This window comes from Bacillus rossius, chromosome 1 (genome assembly GCF_032445375.1).
Source record: "Bacillus rossius redtenbacheri isolate Brsri chromosome 1, Brsri_v3, whole genome shotgun sequence".
NCBI classification, from domain to species: Eukaryota; Metazoa; Arthropoda; class Insecta; order Phasmatodea; family Bacillidae; genus Bacillus; species Bacillus rossius.
Window position 1 is genome coordinate 192,256,240 of NC_086330.1, and position 20,246 is coordinate 192,276,485.

General features: G+C 33.8%; 1 protein-coding gene across 8 annotated transcripts in view; it reads right to left on the minus strand.

The window, feature by feature from the left end:
• The window catches only part of LOC134527180 (uncharacterized), an 81,889-nt gene that overhangs the window by 20,983 nt on the left and 40,660 nt on the right, over nucleotides 1-20,246 (minus strand). Inside the window, exon 2 of one of the 8 annotated variants that reach the window (XM_063359595.1) lies at nucleotides 8,077-8,225. The exons of the other annotated variants lie outside the window; for them this stretch is intronic. The gene's annotated coding sequence lies outside the window, so the exon portion shown is untranslated. The remainder of the gene's footprint in view (nucleotides 1-8,076; nucleotides 8,226-20,246) is intronic. 8 annotated transcript variants of the gene reach the window in all.

Sequence of the window (20,246 nt, forward strand, 5' to 3'; positions counted from 1 at the left end):
TCTCCGGCTAAGGGTTAAGAAGTTTCACCGAGAAATAATCATATGGTATTTTGGAGCCAATATTCCTTGATTGTGTCAAAAAACTACATTTAGTATATTAAATGTCACTAAATTAAAGAAGTCAACTGTACAAACTGGAAATTATTGGTTAAATACTCGAAATTTTGTAACCTCTAAATGATCTGCAATTTACTAGTGTAGGTGCTCGGTTAAAGTAAAAGTTCAAAATTGTGACATTTGTATTTTTAGTATTTACATATACATATTGTGATGATAGCATAATAGAATTGTTGTGATAATCCAAGTTATTCATTATTTAAAAATGTTTATTATTTTTGTTCTTTCACGGAATTATGTTGTTATTGTATCTTGGGTAAAAATTGGCACCAACTTGCCTAGCCAGTAAAAATTGTGACAACTGTCGAGAGTATTAATTTATGTTCTTTGTTGTAAGTGTAACATTGTCAATAGTATTTTAGGGTCGTTTAGGTAAATATTACAACAGTGGAAGGTTGTAAGGTTACCAACAATAAAATTTCGGGAACGTAATAAATTTGCTCAAATATTTTATTTGTGTTTGTTATCTTGGTTGCGATAATCTATGGCGTGACTGTTTGGTTTTACATATAATTTAATAGCATAGGCAAGACTGTTTTCCATATGATGTCCTGATCCTAAGTCGCCGGGCCATATAATGCACCTGTTGCTCCAAATTGATTCTGTGGTTCTCCAGAGATTCTTAGGAGTATAGTGTACTGAAACTGTTTTCTAAAAGACAGGGACTTTGATGTCAGTAAGTTAAGGCTGGGGCCAAGACTGTTTTCTGCCCTCATTTGTTTTCCGTATCTCAGTTGAACTGGTTTTACACCACAATTTTCCTCCACTTCATGGCCTTATCAAATACTAATTTCTTAGAATCTAGTGTGAATTTTAAAACACTGTTTTTGGGTTTAATGAAGCTTCTGCAATGCTCTTAACAAGTATTTAAAAATATATATATATTTTTTTGTTTTATGTGGGCTTTTTTTGTACCACTATATACTTGCTTAATGGTTTCGCTAAAATTTTTGAAAAAATTATGTTCAGGCAAATTAATTTCAACCTTAAACAGATTATCTGATAGTCAACACGGTTTCAGATCCGGGGTGTCATCAACAACAAATTTACTTACCATTTCAAACCCTATTTATTCTAAAGTAACAAATAGGTGTCAAGTTGATGCTTGGTTCTTCGACTTTGCCAAGGCATTTGATACTGTGAACCACTCTTTACTTCAAATGCTTGTAAGATTTGTTGTGTGTGATAAAAACATAGGCTGGTTCTCTAATAATTTTAAAGTCAGATGCTTTTTCATTTCAATAAACAACCATAACTCTTCTTTATATCAAGAAGGTATTCTATCACATTTATTGTTTAATATCATTATTGATGTCATTACTCATGTGTTAAATTACTCCACTGATCTGTTATTCACTGACGACCTTAAAATCTATAGAAAAATTACACCTGATTATGATTGTCAGCTACTTTCGCAGGACATTTCTGAAATCTGTAATTGGTGTAATTCTAATTAATAAAGATAAAACACAAGTTATATTATACACTAGGAAACTATATCCTGTTCGGTTTGATTACAATCTCGAGATACCAATTACAACAAACACTTCTTATATTAAAGATCTAGACATTACACCTGACTCTAAATTATATTTTCATCTACATATTAACGCTTTGGTTCTAGTTCTTACAGAACCCTGGCTTTTATTAAATACATTACTTACTACGCTTCTGATTTAGACTCTTTACTTACACTTTATAAAGTTAGAACTGAACTTGAATATGGATCTATAATTTGGAACAAATTATCTCTTCCAACAGTGATAAACTCGAAAACATAATATCAAAATTATTTAAAATTACTAACCAAAGAATGCAGAAAGCTACTAGACTCTCTCTCTGTCCATAACTGCTATAGTTCTAAAATAAACTGTTATTATTTCCTTGAAAACTCTGGGCTCAGAGTACCTGAATTTAATAGTCATTCTCAAACATTACTTCGAAATCTAAACAATTGAATGATATTTTATACAGATTAATTAATAACTTCAATAACCTAGATAAACACACCAATTGTTTTGACAGCAAATTAGGTTTAAAAAATTATGTAAATAGTTTACTTAATAGAGTAAAATCAGGCTTTGTTTAGTAGGAAATATATAACTATTTTTTATTTCTTATCACAATTTTGTAGAAGTGGTATCTGCTTGGTAACTTAAAATGTTGACGTCAACCGGGTCTTTGTCCCCTTAAGCCTGGTCAGACTCCGCTCCCTTTATTTTCCCACCTCACACCGAACCACTCCTTCCCGGCATTAGTACCGACGAAGTACGTAGTCTTGCGAGTTCAAACAGCGCGCCGCGAACTGCTTCAAGAGGGCGCCCTAGCATCAGTGCTTTGCTTTCTTAACTAATCTTAAATTATAATGTAAACCTTTATTAAATTTGTCCCAAGGATTTTGTGTTACAGCAGACCGGCCAAGAAGGTTTTGTTTAGTAATTTTTAAATAATTATACACCCAACACAATGACAGTGTCGAGCACTCCTGAGGCAGACCCGTGCCCAGTCAAAGTCAGACTTTATTTGAATACGAAAATATTAATGACTATATGCTATTAAGTAACCAAGCCACTAGAAGGTAAGCAATAATTGCAACAGCGCCTCTTGCACCCCCCCCCCCCCCCCCCAATCCATCATCATCATCATCATCATCATCACCGACCGAGAGCAGACACACTATCACCCCGGGGACCTCATCTCTTGCAATAATAATAATTAGTTCCCGATCATTTATTTAAGTCTTTCAAACCATTTGCGTTTGTCCTAGGTGCTTACCTCGGTTGACGGGCTGCTTAAATAATTGTTTTATTAACTCTGTAACGAGTCTTTAATCACCAACTACGTTTGGCCACGTGTGGATCACACTGCACCTTAAACCGATTCATGACTTGGGACTTTTTCTCTGCTAGTTAAGTAAATACTTGTATGAGGGTGTTTTATCTCTGAATAAATGAAAACATGAGTTAAACTGAGTTCTCTTCTGACCACGTGTCGACCATCTCTCGTTACCCTAAGAGCTCAGTGGAGTCTTACAAAGGTGCAAGCATGCCCGAAGCTGAGTGTGTACCAGGTCTTGGCAAGTTATGTTCGGAAAACTAAGAGGGTAGGAATCTCGCTCCCACATGGGCTCCAGCATACCCTGAGAGGGGTGTCAGCCAGGTCCATGTGCCCTATAAATACGGTGGTGCCCATTATTTACTTTCGTTACAAAACCATCCAAGGAACAGGCCCTCAATGTAAACTTGCTGATTTTCTTTTCTCTTTTAATTACTATAACTTACCTCCATTTTAAATTAGATATTAACCCAATTGTCTTGCAAAAATATATATATTGTTTCTAATCTTGTTGATTTTTTCTATTGTTTTATATCATATGAATTTTATTGTTATATTTTGATATTTTTATCTATTTGCCTGTCCTCATGTCTTGTTTTGAATTGTGCTGTTCTTTGTGTTTGTCTTGTGTGCTGTAGTCCCAGCAGGTATGGGGTGCCTGCTAGTGTTAGTTGGTTATTTTCTTGTAGTACCTACCTGTTTAAGTTATCTCCTTGCAGGTTGTGCCTACTTGCACTTAGTGCCTACATGGGTTTGGCACTTGCATGCCTGTAGGCATTACAATTTATTGTCCTTTGTACCTTTTTGTATGTCATTCCAACCTAAAAAGCTACCAAACTGTTGATGGGCATGTTAAAAATTAAAAGAAATTAATTAACTAACTGAAAAAAAAATCTTATAAAACTGAGGTAATTTGTCCAATCTTGCAAAATTACAAATTTTTTACCCGAGTGGATTCTACAATATTTAATATTTTTGAAGGGCGTACATATGTTAAAAATTGTAATGTTTAGCACATAAAAACCAGTAAATTGAATTGAATATATTTTTATTAACATCATAAATTTTTTAAAGATATATAAATATTGTAAAAAATTTCCTGATTTTAAAGTGTTTTTTTTTACCCCATAATTTCCCTGGTTACATAGCCCTCCCCACTATCAAGTTTTTTTTTTTAGGTATCCTGTGTAATATTCAAAATGCTATTTTAGGGGGTAGTTAAGGAACATTAGTTGTTTACAAGAACACCATTCTCATAATATTAATGCCTTCATCTGGTGATAGCAAAAAAAAACTTTAATTACACGTGCTGATTTTCCAGAGATTTAATTCAGGCTATAAAATCTAAGTAACATTTTACTAACTTTGCAAAAGAAATAATAACATGTATATCTTCTCACACTTTTCTTACTACCAAAAGCAGGTCAAAACCTTTATCAAGCCTTACAAAATTAATTGGACCAGGACAATTAATAACAACACCAAGACCCACCCCAACCATAGTTAAATTAATGAACGACAGTTTTTATGAACAACATGCACTAGAAGTAAATGGTGGTGTTTCTAGTAATTCTTCTATACTATCTAATGTTTATGATGATTATTTTTATAGTTTTTATTTGTCCTCCAATGATAAGATCCAAACTACTACTTTAAACTTGTGTTATGATACAATATATTTGCTATCATTTCTAAAAGCTTTGTGCTTTGGGTTATTAAGTGCATAAAACATCCATATCCTTTGGTCCCAATGGAATATCTAAATTTATTCTAAAAATGTGGTTCTCACCTACTAATACCTCTTTTGAAACATTTTGACGCGGGGGGGGGGGGGGGGGGGGGTCGATCGGTCGGCTTTACGGTGGATTGTTAGTGGGCGCCACCACGTGGTACGGCACGTGGACCCGGTGAGACTCCTAACTCAGGGCGTGACGTCGCCCATGTGAGACGTGATATCCCCCCTTGAAAACATCTAGCACTAATTCCTGCCTGCTCTCAGCGTCGGGCACGCTTTTCCCTACGAAGTGGGCTCTCAGGCGTCCCACACGCCGTCACTCTCCACGTGGTCACACAAATAGAAAATAAAAGAATAATACGTTGAATTCATACACCTGATTTATTCCGCTACTTCAGCTCACACACGTACACGGTTGAAGCTATGCAAAACGCCCGAGGCACGAATCGGTTTATAGGTGATGAGCCACCACGTGGTCACATATTGAATTATGTAGTACAAGATAAAAGACCGAGACTGGCCGTAAATTAATTAATAAAGCAGTCCCCCGACCGAGAGCTGCTCCGAGGACTAAAAGAAAGCGATTGAGATGAAATTAAAGTTAACAGAATTACTTGGCAGAGAATACAAGCGGTGAGGTCCCCGGAGTGCTGATGCGTCTGCTCTCGGTCGTTGATGGCAGAAGACTGGGCTGAGGTCATGGCTCGCTCGACTAACATGGCGTCCTCCCGCCGAAACAATTGCCGTTAAAAGATATTAGCGAATTTGTGCCACGGGAAACTAAATTAACATGACAAGAAAGCGTTGAAAATTATGTAACAATTTTTGAATGAATTGAAAAGATTGTACAAATTATAATTACTAAGATTTAAATTTAATTATTGTCTGGCTTCGGGTTTCCTCGGGAATGTCCGGAAACGCTATGATATTTTAATATATAAGTTAGAAAATAAAAGTACATAAAACCCTCCCGGCCGATCTGCCATCACGTTGCACTTGGGGAATATAAAAACAAACAACACAATTACATATACTTATTTTTTTAGGGGTACGGCGCACTGGCTCGACAGCGCCCTCTTGCCGGGCGAGCAAACACGCACGCACACTTACGCACGGGTAGGCGGGAGGTTTGAATGGAGGGTGGATGGTGTTTGGGCGGTGGCATATCGGACTTACAAGGGGCCGTAGGCCCGGACGATGTCAATTTATTCAATATGAGCCTCAAATCAGAAGTTTACAAATGTAAAATGCCTAGGTTATTAGCATTTAAAAAAATGGTTCCACATTAAATGTTACTAACTATTGACATATTTCTCTTCTCAATGGTCTTTCTAAATTTTTTGATAAAAATTATTTTTAAGATTATAAATTTACCTTCAAAAAACAATTTATCTTTTTATCAACATGGGGTGAGATAAGGAATGACCCCTGCCACTAATCTTATTACTTTTCTAAATCCCATTTTAATGAAGTTACTTATAGAGCCTGATACTGGACTTAGCAAAAGCTTTCGACTATATTAACCATGCACTTTCTTGGCAAATTATTAAACTTTGGTCTAAGTGACATTTTTCTAACTAGTTGTCCAGCTATCTCAAAAATAGAAGCTGCTTTGTTTCCATTAACAATTACATCTCTTTACCCTATGTAGCCATTTTTAAAATATTTATTGAAGATATCTCGTATGTTCCTAATCACTCCAATGGAGTATTTGCTGATGACCTCTTAAATTGCAGAAAAATCAATTCTTCCAATGACTGTCTATTACTACAAACTGTCATCAATGCAATTTTCAATTGGTGCAAACTTAATTTAGTATACTTTAATAAGTAAAAAACTAAAATCATATAATTTATTAGAAATTAATTACCTATTATATACGATTAGAAATGAGAAAATACTGTGCTTCCCAAGTTGTTCACTTTAAAAGTTCTTGGCATTATTTTATATTCTAAATTATATTTTTATCAGCATGTTAATCAACTAATTAGTAGTTCTAGCTTTAATCAAATATATCACCTTTTATGCTACTACTACTTCTGAGTCTACTCTTTCTTTTGAGGTGTTAAAGGGGGCTCTAATGTTGACCCGAGTCAGAAGTGACAGTCGCAGTTACCAAAACCAAAATATGCACAGAATGAAATAAAAGTAATCTATGAAGGGCCTATGAAGGGCATCTGAAAGGAAAGACTTGAAATATGATAAACCAACATTTAATTATTGTGAGGCAAATTGATTCACAAATAACATCACCAGCATGTATTGAACTTGGGCCACTAAAGGTAAAAATTCCAAAGTGCTGCAGCACATATATACCATAAAAATTATAGAAAAACCTGGTATGCTACGTTGATCAAAGCCGTACATTTTATGATATAAAATGTTAGGCGCATAATAGCAAATATAAAATTTTTAATTTACAATCAAGGCTAGAAATAGAAAGCCCCAAAAAAGGTAAATACCAAAAAAAAATTATGATACGAGGCAAAGATATACCAATAAAATGAAAGTAATTTGATTCCACATTACATGTACAACTGCCCTTGCGTGTATAAATTTAACCTATATATATTAGCAACCAGGCCTAAGATTACTAAAAATTAGAAAAATTCAGAAAGGTTTTCTTCTGAGCTAAAAGACTCGTAAACAATGACAGTTCATCATGATGGGCATCGATGATAATGACTAAGAGTTTTAAGTACTTCTTAAGCCACAAGACTATTTCTCGCAAAAGTAAGTCTATAATCATTCACTTTTAGCGTGCATCAAAAACACACTAACATTCATTTAGCACGCTGATATGTCATTTTGGAAACTGAGCGAACGCCTCCAAACTCATGTATAACTCCATCACAGAACAACTATTACGCAACCCAAACTTCTTTGCCAGTCCCAAAGTCAATTTCATGTTCTTAGAATGTTCGCTGAGGCTAGGTATTAGCGAACGTAGCTACCTTAAGGCAAACTATATTGACTGCTATAGCTTGCAAAACTTCAGAGTCCCAGTCACAGCTAAGCCCAAAACAATACTTGCTGATGTGCAAAGAGATTTGTGTCCAACCATAGCCAAGTAACATTTTTAGAAAAGACAAAGTGTTTTTGATGGCTTCCCAAGCTCTTAAAATGGCAGTCGAAACGAAAACTAGTTCAAAAGTAGCCCCATCAAAAATCCAAATGGATCAATCCACAAAGTGAGGCACCATCTACAGCATTAATTGTGCTGTAATTGCAGCAGCTTATAACGACAGGTTCAAATCACAGCTATCTGAAGCGAGCTGGCCAACAAAATGTTAACCACCACAGCCGATGCGTGTAATAATTTTAAGTTCGTTTCAACACCAAACACAGCCCGATTCCTGGGAATGTAAACGCATGATGACATTGCTTACTTGTTATAATGTAGCGACGCTGAAGTCCTCTAAGTCGTAAGCGCGATCGCTCATGATGTTAACAGCTTGGCCACAGTAATAGAAGTTAACAGCCCGAGGTCTCGTGGCGAGCACCGTAGCAACAATTCAGGCTCTACACGCCGGTGGTGCTATGGAGTGGCGAAACAAAACACTCACCAAGGCCCATAGTTTCGGTATGCTGACAGCAGAGTGGCAAAATTTATTCGTAGACTCAAGACACAAAAAAAAAGCTCCGCTCCAAATTAAATACATTAATTAAACCAAAAGAATTGTAAATAACAAATATATAAAGGGTAACAAATAAATTAAATACAACTTAATGAGAGACAGAGGCATGCAGCATGCCTCACTCTTTACTTTTCATTAATCAGATAAAGATTATAATATCATGGTTCAGTGATTTAGAATTCTATGAATTCATCTGCTAGAGATAAAATTTAATTAATTAAATATAAAATATTGAAACTTATAGATATAAAACACTTTTTTTTTTCCTAAATTTAACAACTTTGAAAACCTGGGAAATTAACTGAATAAGCATTATATTCATATATTATATTACTGATGTTTTTACTATCATATTCATCTAACCTTACAGTACTTTAGATTTATAGCATTTTATAAACTTTGTAATTATCTTGCTTTATTAATAATCTTGCATATATTCACTCATTCTTTTTAATATTATTTCCTTTTTTGGTATTAATATTGAATAGTCATAATTGTTTATATTTATCATTTTATCATAGTTGGTTTTGATCTCTGGTTGGTGCTGTCCTTGTTTGTCATTTGTCCTGTTTTATTGTTTTGTTAGTATATGGTGTTTATGTATGTTGTCCTATCAAATAAGGTTTTTTCCTTCAACTGTAGTAAGTCATGTTACAATAAATAAATTAAAAAATTTTTTTGAAATTTTTTTTTCAGAAGAGTGCCTACACTAGGAAATGGTAATTCCCTTGGTCTTTATTGCCCTCCCCACAAAAGAGTGAATAATTTCAAAATATAGTTTTAGGGAATGGTTAAGGCTCATTAATAATAACAAAGTACTCTAGGAAATCACCAAACAATCATCATTTTGAGAATAACCCAAAAATATCCTTTTAATACTTTTTTTTACGATTGAGCTTCACATAACACATTAACAAAATAACTTAAGTGAAAAGGTTATTACCTTAAGTCAAGATTTTAATTTTGATTAAGTATATAATGCTGTAATTCTGAAGGAAAGCTAAATTACAAACAAAACATAAATATTACAAAATGCTTTTTTTTTTTTTTTTGCTTGTCAAATCATTATCTAAGAATGAGAGGGATGAAACTCAGTGTATTAGTAGCATACATTTAGGTTGTTCACCTCTTAAAATAATAAAAACGCACTGGCCAGCCGATGCTGAGAAAAAAAGCCTTTGAAAATTTAAGCGTAGTTTATATAATAGTTACGTTTCATTTTAGTCAACGGCTCAGTGGCCTGGGTAGTAACGTACTTGCTTGCCATCCAGATGCTCTGGCTGTCATTTATTCAATATAATGTAAAATAAATTTTTAATAAATTTACAGTTTACTAATATTATTAATTTAAATATGAATCATTTTATTTATATTTGATATTTAAATTACAGCAATTATTGAATCTTTTAAATATAAAATTATAATGAGAAAAATAATATTTATAAATAAACATTTTAATGACTCGTCATTAAAATGTAATTAAATGTTTAAATATAATCAAACTAAACAGTTACAAAATATTTGGTTGAAATCTGCTTTACCTGACCTGTTTCTATCAGTTTCTATTGAAAAGGATAATGGTGTAACTTTTTTTTGCATACCTCACTATTGTATGTAAATACTTTTTCTGCAGTTTGATCATTTTTATTTCTCTGCAAATTCTCAACAAACGTTTCAGTTTATTCTTGAATGAATGAAGTATGTTTTCCAAAAGATAAACTTCAACAACATTGTTCATGTAAACAATCATATTATATTAATTGTGCAAGAGATACCAAATAATATTTGGTTTAAATGTTTTTTTATGATAATTCTCATCCAGAATCTTGTTAGTAAAACTAAATATATCAATAGTTTTTTTTAATAAGAAACAAATTTTTGTCTAATTGTTACAAACAATATAATAGTTATTATTATTACTACATAGTTAGTTGTGCCTAATGCGCCATTGAAAAATGATGAATGCAACAAGTAATTTAATATTTATAAATTATTTATCTTATATATAAAATTCTCGTGTCACAGTTTTCGTTGCCATACTCCTCCGAAACGGCTTGACCGATTTTGATGAAATTTTTTTGTGCTTATCCGGTATCTATGAGAATCGGCCATAATCTATTTTTCATCCCCCTAAATGTTAGGGGTAGTCCACCCCTAATTTTTTTTTTTTATTTCCAGTTTTTGGTAGGAAATCACCATGGCTGTTGCTTTGTTGATGCTTCATTCGTCTCTATGGCAACGGCTATTTCATTGTTAGTGTAGTCCTCATCACTCATTAAATACAGACCACCAATTATTCAAATTAAGAAGACAATTACTAACTACATCTGATTTCTAAAAAGGTCCAGTGAACTCTTTACCAAGTCAACCGATTTCGATGAAAATTGGCATTTATGTGTAATTGTTTCCAACTTGAGAGATATGGTAGTTTTTATTTCGATTAATAGTCTTAATAATTTATAATTAATAATAAACTGATTATCAATGTTGATTGGTGTTTAAGCCCGGGAAACAGTGGGTACTTCGTTTCCATGACAACGTTGCGTGCTCGAGAGTCGGGAAACCATCGGTGCTATTAGTTTTTTCTTCGGTACATTACAAAGCATTGTATTAAGTTTTTGTCAAAATTAATTAATTTTCATTTTATTTCATTTATTATAACTGTAAATAGGAGATTTGGTCTCATTTTCCCCCCCCATAAATACAACCGTGCGAAGCCGGGTCGGGCAGCTAGTATATTTATATATATATATATATAAAATAATAAAGTATTTGAGAAAAAATTTCTTTCAATGAAGAACTTCCTGAAAAACTACATTACATATGAATTGTTTCATTCAATAATCTTTAATAAATTATAACAGCATACTCTCGTAACAAAAATTGATTTTCAGCGATAAACTGAATATTTATTAAATTGCGAAGTTAATTATTCAATTAGAAAAGTAAAAGAATGATTAAAATCTCACAAATTAAATTTAAAAAAACCTCTTCTTTCACTTTTGGTGAAAAATTCAAATGCACTTTTTAAAAGATATAAAAAATATGAAAGTGTTGCTGTGTGAAAAACGGCAAGTGCGGCTGCCGCACATTGCCGGCCTCAGACTCCTGGTGGACGACTTCCCGCCGCACACTGGCATTCTGCAGGCAGGCAGTGATCTGTGATATGCGTAACTATGTATGGGATTATATTGGACCCATTATTATTTTAGTTGAATGATTGAATTATTACTGTGAATAAAATATTAAGTAATATCTAATAAATTAAAACTAATAATTAAAAAAATTACTTATATTTAAATTAATAATATTTGTTACCAGATCTATTTAATTTTTTTAATTATTAAAAAAAGTAACTCAGCGAGAACTGAAACCAGAGCGTCTGGGTGGCCTGCAAGTATGTTACCTCCCAGGCTGCTGTGTTGTGAAACTTCACTAGTATATTTTCTGTTCATAATTTTTAAAGGCATTTTTCTCGGAATTGTGCTGGGCAGTGCGCTTTATTATTTTAAGGGGTGAACACCTTAAAGTTGTACTACTAAAACCACAAGTCTCATACCCAAGTGAATTTTCAAAGTCGTGCCCTTTCATTGTAAGAGGGAGTTGTGATACTTCAAGTAGTTTCCCAGTAATTAACATTTTAGAAAGTGGTTATGTTAGGTTAGGTACATTGAAAACAGCATAAAATCATATGAATGTTTGGCTAGGTTAGCAACATTAAAATATTATAAAATTGTGTGAATGGTTGATAGGTTATTAATGTTAATATGTTACCTTACCTACATTAGATATACAGTACAACCTGATTAATGGAGGGAGTGGAGAGGAAGGTCAGCATGGATACGGATAAGCGAAAATCAAGGATAATCAAATTCAATAGGTTATAGGTACAATATATCACAACTCACCACTTCCGGCTAGCTCAAAATTAGGTGATGAGTGAACATACAGGTTGGTAGCAGGTCAGGTAGTAAATTATACGCAATGTTTGATGTATTACCTGTTTTTTTTTTTATTCGTGTAAAATTAACAATACATCATGCACAACAGAACACAAAAAACATAAAACTGTACATCCAGAAAGGAGAAAACACGGAGCCATCGCTCGACCATGGCCTCACGGCCCGGTGCTCGAACAATGACCGCTCAGCACGATGCTATGACAATGACTAACCATACAGCCCTACTTCCCTTTGTGCGGCTCACTGACGTAATTTTCAGCCAATCACGGCGCATGGCAACAGAAACTTCCACGAAATTCTTACATCTGTTCCCACGACATAGCAATTTTCTCTCTCTCACACACTCCCGTGACAGTGACTCAAACGCCTAGCGTGTGAAACAAAGCCTCAGTCGTGGAAATAATGAAGGAGAATCACGCCAGCATGCCTTTCCACACAAACAAGCCAGCAAAAAACTAGAAAAATTAACTTATGAATTATAAAAATAAAAACAATAAACCCGGTGAATTACGTTCACAATAACATCTAAAAGAAAAAACTTTACATCTAACCTGAAATATGACAAAAAATTTATAACAAATTATTATTACTGGATTGCATGGGGAAGGCTGTAATCTGGGTTGTTACAAATACAGCAAAATTTCGTAAGTAATTTATACACTGGCAATTCTAGTCCGTTTTTCTGTCCGTCTGTTTCTACTTTTAATACATACTTTATAGTTTTACTCCTTTCTTGTCACCTTCCTTAATAATTTACATTTCGTGGGCTTCGTTTCCCCCCCCCCTCCCCAAATTATGTTTAATTTTTAATTGTGAACATGTTTAACCGAATGCCCCATTAATCGGGTCAAGGATAATCAAGATTCTACTGTACTTTTAAATATAAAAGATTGAATACTACTACTTTTCTGCAAAATCTTTTTACAAAAATTGCAAAATGTATTTAATTACTTCCTAACATGTTTTCTAATCATTGTGTAAAGAGCTCATTGCATTTGAACAAGTGGTTCACCAGTAATCCTTTTTAAGTAAAGGTTAGGTTAGGGTAGCCACATGTGATAAGTTGTATTCTCAGGTTAACGGTTGGTGTAAAATTTTTGTAAGTACCTGTGACGTAAATTTGTGTTGTGCTTTAATAGTGTAGCCAAGACTGTTTTCCACAAAAGATTGCGCTGATTTTGTTTTTTCACCCTAATATTTTCTTGATATTAGCTGCAACTTAATCCTGTGGTTCTCTCGAGATCCTTAGGGATGTAGCGTAGCTGGCACTGTTTTCAAAAACACAGGGACTTTAATGTTAGTATGTTACAGCCAAAGCATACTGTTTTCTACCCTAATCTGTTTCCCATTTCAAGGGAATATTCAAGAATATTTAAAAATAACTACTTGAAATAGAAAACAAATCAGGGTAGAAAACAGTATTGGCCACGAATGTAATTGACTGACATTATTGTCCCTGTATTTTTTAAAAAAGTCTTGGCTACGCTATATTCCTAAGGATCTCTGGAGATCGCAGGATCAAGTTGCAGCTAGCATCTCTGTACATACTGTGTACATGTACCCGAAGTGCTGCCTGCCTGACACCTTGGGATGTTCAATGTCAGATAGTATGCAAGTTAAATAATGCAATTAGAAACACAATACAGTAAGTCCTCTATTTACGTCGTACCGATTTACGTCGTTTCGGATTAACGTCGCTAATGTTTGAGTACTCATGTTTCAATTTAAGTTGTCGCCGATTCACAATAACGTCGTTTACAATGACCGTAAATCTTTATTTTAACCAAAACACCGTATATAATTCGTTTATATTTCTTTGTTTCCTTCGGTAGTTAATTAATGCTATGTAACGTAAGCTACACGTTCACCGCCTTATCTTATCATACATCATGAGGGACGCTTCCTGCTCTCCGCTGCTCTCCGCGCGGTGATGCAATACTACCAGCCCGTCCGCTCGGTCACCCACGTATCTCGCACGTAGAAGTGTTATCTACTTCCCGCAACGACACAGCATTTTCTCCTACCCCTTTTCGTCCAACTCCTTGGCACTTCAGTCGCTATGATATCATTGAGTTGGCCGGAGTTTTAAACGTGCCGTTGTTAACTTTAACGTGATTAAATGCGTTTGTAGTAGGCCCACAGTATCAGCTCACTGCAATTTATGATTTTTTCTTCATAAGATGTCTTCCAAATGACTAAATTTATCTTCAAACGTAATTTCAAAAAATAATTCATTAGCCACGAAAATGGAAGTTTTGAGACGTTTCGATTCGGGCGAGAGGGCTGTTGAGATTAGTAAAGTGTTAGGTCTGCCACCTACCACAGTTCGTACAATTCGATCAAACGCGGACAAAATTAAGAGTAGTTTAATGAACATGTCATCTGTCAGTGCTACAAAGATGAGTTATACATGTAATAGCGCTATGGAGAAAATGGAGAAGATGCTTGCCGTATGGATTGAAACACAGAACCAGCACAATTGTTCCATAAATTTCCATAAATTATTCCTGTACGTAAATTGTAAGAATTGCGCCGCGCTATTGTATAACCTCTTTTAGGTGTTTATTACTTCATGTGATTATTTTTAATCAAGGGCTCTCAATGTTTGTCATACTTATAGTACTTTTATTGTATGTATGCATTTCTTTTGACTTTGTTCTTACCAGCCTCCAAAAGAAAACAGTTGTTTTCTCCCGCGAATGACTCAAAGTAAAATCTGTGTAGCGCTAAACCACTTTGTATCCTTACACTTTGAATGCATTATGCGTTTATATTACGTACAGTATGTAAGTTACTATATATCTGTTTTTATATTTCAATCAATAAAGGTAATAAAGCAGCTGGTTAAATAACCATTCTATAAAGCTGAGAAGTACTAGTTGGACTTGTTTCCCACGCTGTCGGTTGTCATTTGCTGATAAAATTGCCCGTTGTCACGTCTGTATGCCAGCGCTTCCGGCCGACCTTGGGCCGTGGCCAGCCGGTGGCATGAAACATGGCTCATTTTGCGTCGTTTCTATTTACGTCGCGGTTTTCAGGAACGTAACCCCGACGTAAACCGAGGACTTACTGTATATATGGCAAAGTTAGACACGGAATACATGTTTATTCCTAAAAATAACAAACAAAAACAAGCACTGTAGGCACAAAATATCAGACATTCAAAAATGCACAATAAACAATGACACACTAAATGACTACAAAAAATAAATAATATAGGATCAAATATTTTGTCAAATTTTAATGATTCACACACACTTAAATTAAAACAGCTGCTACTAAAATATCAGGAAATTTACAGTGGACAGAGATAATAAAATATATATCAAAACAAAAGTCAACTGAACAATGTAGCCTACTTAGTATACGATCACAGGATTTACTAAAAAGTGTTTATCAGGGTGCAATTTTTTCATAATTATATTTAAATTAAATTTCAGTCAGTTCATAATTATTGCAAAGTTAATTACTTGACTTAGCTCAGATAGTAACACGAGAATTTGCTACTAAGACCTCTGGTGGAGATAAGTACTAGATAGCCACTTTTTACACTTAAAACTGTACCTATAGTTTTTATTAAAAATAGTGTCATTCAAATTCAAAGACTTTAAATCAACATAATACCAATATTTTTTGGTTGTAAATTACCTGGTGTTAACTAACGTGGATGACATGGGTAGGCAGAGATCAGGGTTAGCTGATTTAAACCACAATGGTTTATATCAAGTAATTTTTTTTAATGATTTTTTATATACAATATCTTAATAAATTTTAATGAAAGGTCTATTTCCACTCTAATAACAATAGTTTGTTTATTAATGTTTCTCGTGATTTATGGGAACTAATAATTATATACTAATCAAGATCTTAACATTTAAATAATCTGAATAAGTTGCAAATTATATCCAGCTAAAGACTCCTCTAAAATTAAATTAATCAGTAACTTGTAGTCAAAAGTATAAAAAAAAAGAGGAAATACATTTTTTTTTATTATTTTTAAAAAAATTCCTATTTTGTGGTAAATCCTTGACTGTACTGTAAATTCCCTTTCTGTGGGAGACACCCATTCTATGGAGAATCCTCCTTCTGTGGGGAAATACCCTTTCTGTGGTTAAGTACCAATCAGATGTGCAGATCTGCTGGACTTTAGTTCTTTGATATTATAACTTTTCTGGTTCTACATGAGTGGCAGAAAGTGGGATGTTGTATGGCTTTCATTTGAACATGTTGAGACCAAACTAATTAATGAAATAAAAAACCTGGTTTAAAACAAAAAACCAGGATTTTTTTAACTGATTTTTACTAACCCTGGTACAAATTCATTTCTTAATAACAATTTTGCATTACTTTGAAACACATAAAATTCCACCACAGTATTTCTACTATTTAAAAAAAAAAAAAAAAAAAACATTGTTTATCCGGCATAATCTAATGCTTATCCGACTCACTGGGTCTTAAGGTTAATTAACACAAATTAATACTTGATGCAGTGTTAAAACATATACTTTTGTCGGATATCCTGGAGCTGGAGCACAGACTCTTGGTCCAGCCAGGCCCGTTGGAACACTCCTCGATTATATTATCTTTGAAAGATTTGTGGAATGGGAGTGCATGACTTGATGTAAGTTTTTGGACATACGCCATTGCTAAGAACTTTTTCTGTTGAAGAAAAATAAAAAATAAAAATAAAGAAATAAATAAAAATACCCAAAAAAGACAAAAAAACACAAATTAAGCAAAAAATTGCTGTTGTCAACAAGGATATAAACACCACAAAATATTCCGTAACAGGAATATGGTCTTCAAACAAAGAAAAACAAAGAAAAATGTACTAAGAGAACGAAAAAAAAAAATAAAAATAAAATAAACCCACAAATGATGACACAGAAATATTGAACCCAAAACAAATTCAGCACAACGGTTGAAACGAAACAAAAACACGACAATACTATTGTGGTTGTTTCGTCTTTTCGTTTGAAACGAAACAAAAACACGACAATACTATTGTGGTTGTTTCGTCTTTTCGTTTTGTCGTGTTTTTGTTTCATTTCAACCGTTGTGCTGAATTTGTTTTGGGTTCAATATTTCTGTGTCATCATCATTTGTGTGGGTTTTTTTTCGTTCTCTTAGTACATTTTTCTTTGTTTTTCTTTGTTTGAAGACCATATTCCTGTTACGGAATATTTTGTGGTGTTTATATCCTTGTTGACAACAGCAATTTTTTTGCTTAATTTGTGTTTTTTTTTTTTGTATTTTTTGGGTATTTTTATTTATTTATTTATTTTATTTTTTAGTTTTCTTCAACAGAAAAAGTTCTTAGCAATGGCATATGTCCAAAAACTTACATCAAGACTCCTCGATTATAATTGTTCAAACAGCCGCTTTGTTGCGATTACGTCATACTGACAGACACAACGGATGATGGAAAGAAATGATTACTAAGCAAGACAAAAATAAACATAAGCATTCAAAAATAATGTTCATAGTGTAGAGGTGGGTTGTTACAGCAATTTTCAGTATCTGTTCCAACCTGATACTGATACAGCATTGTACCATGTTACAAGTCTCTGATACTTCTGTATCAGACGGTCCCAGGAGGCAACAAAGCTCCGCGTACGCAGACCGTGCGACCGGAAGGAGAATCTGATACATTATTTATCACGCCTGGTAATTCTCTACCTCTGATACTCTCATGCCCGCCTGATACAACCAGTATCAATCAGTTCAACATTCACTGCAGTTCGTCCTGGCCGTGTATCACCATGTTGCGGGCTGTCATGCTTTGTAGTTAGTATCTTTATAGTGAAATAAGGAATGGATAAGTGCACGAAAAAGACTTCATTTGTGTGGAATTTTTTCACGGAAAATAATGAGTTTGCTAATTGTAATTTGTGTAAACAAAAACCGAGTTATAAATCATCGACTAATCTGAAGAAACATTTGAAACGTATACATTGATATAGTATGCTCACTAATGTACCTATCTGTTTTTTTATTTTTTATTTTTGATAAAATCATGAATTATTAATGTATAAAAACACTAGTTACTAATTGTTTTCGAAAAAAGAAAGTCCATATGTTGATTACATCTGTTATTAGTGTCAACTGAGAATTTATTTGCATTTTCATAGCTGTTAGGTGCACAAATATAAATATTATATCTTGTATTAATGTACTTTTTAATATTAAAATTTCATTAGTTTTATTATTGAACGAGACGGTGCACGCACTGCTCACTGAGCGTACTTTGAAGTAGGACAATAAACAAAATGACTTGTAACCAGGGCTGCCACTCTGATATTCATGAAAAACCTAGATGACCTACAAAAATACCCAGACACATGGGTAAAAAACCCAGATGCGTCTAAAATGCTATAGTTGAAAATGTTTGCGTACTAATTCAAAAATATAAACATAACTGGTTTTAATATAAAACAATTAATTACCTTACAAGACTGAAAACGGTTAGATACAACCAATACAAGAAAATTACACTGCAGCAAAATGTCTGTATAAGTAATTCTTGGACCAGCACATATCATAAAAAAACCTACAAATATATACATGACAAAACAAACACCATCACTGCATTCTTTAAACCGGTAATTGTTTTTATAAAACTGCATCATGTACGTTAGTCTTTATTCAGAGTCTGATTCTACAAGATTGGTTTGAAGGTTAATTGTTGCATTGGTTTTGTGTTCTGCAAGCCTCTTTGAAGAATGTGTCTAATTTAATATTCGACTTAGCTTCTTGAAAACTAGTTTTGTGTTTATATGTATTTTTGTGTGTGAAACACATAGACTTGTTTGCATTTATCAAACAGATATTGCAACAGATACAGTAGCTACTACCTTTATTATTGTTTTAGGTATAAAAATAATTAAAGTTATAAAAAACCTAGAATTGTTGGAATTCATTATTTAAAAACCCAGAAACCCAAACACCATTGGAAAAACCCAGATCTGGGTGGAAAAACCCATGAGTGGCAGCCCTGCTTGTAACAATATCGTTTTGCGCCTCTCCTTCAAGGCTTCAACGCCTTCCCCTGCGCTTCCTCCCCTACATTCTTTCCCTTCTTTATCCCTTATTCATCGTTCCTGCTCCCTCCCCTTTCACAAGCTCCGCCCAAGTGACCGTCATCTGCGATCGGGTACTGCGCTCATTGGCCGTGGTGTTGTTCCAGGTGAATTCTGAACTGATACTAAAGTCTCTGATACTTTTCAAGTGTACTCGTTTGCCGTTCCTGATACAGGCGCATATCAGTGACAAAGTATCAGGTTGATACTTTTCGACCCACCTCTATCATAGTGAAAAACCAAAGTCCTAAATAAATATATAATACATATTACGTGTAACAATCCTTCATGATCATTTACGGCTTGTTCAAAAATTGTGTTGTTGGGAAAATGAAAGTAAACAATTTAAAGCGTTGTTGCAATAGTATTCTCAAAAACATTGCTAATAAATTAACAAAATAAATAATGTACATTAGGACCTTGTCGTATGTTAGTGTAAACTAATATCAAGAAAACAGTAGGGCAGCGACAACAGAATCAGGGCGATCATTTGCGGAACAGTCTTGAATACGATATTAAAACATAACGCTAATTTGTGTGACTATATTTACAGTACAGGTATATTTACAATATAATTCTAAACCAATAACAAACCAGAAATTACCATTTTCACACATGGCTACCCAAAACATACTTAAAATGGTTTTAACTGGGAACCACTTGTACAAATGAGATATCACAGAATGATTAGAAAACATATTAGGAAGTAATTGGAAGCATTTGGAATTGTAAAAAAAATTTGCTGTAAAGTGTATTCAACATTTACCTTCTTTAATTGTGTGAACATTAGCTACATTAAAAATACATACTATAAAAGATTAAGGGTGGTTGGTTAGGTTAAGTTAGCTACATTTTATATTGGTAATTCATAACCAAATGT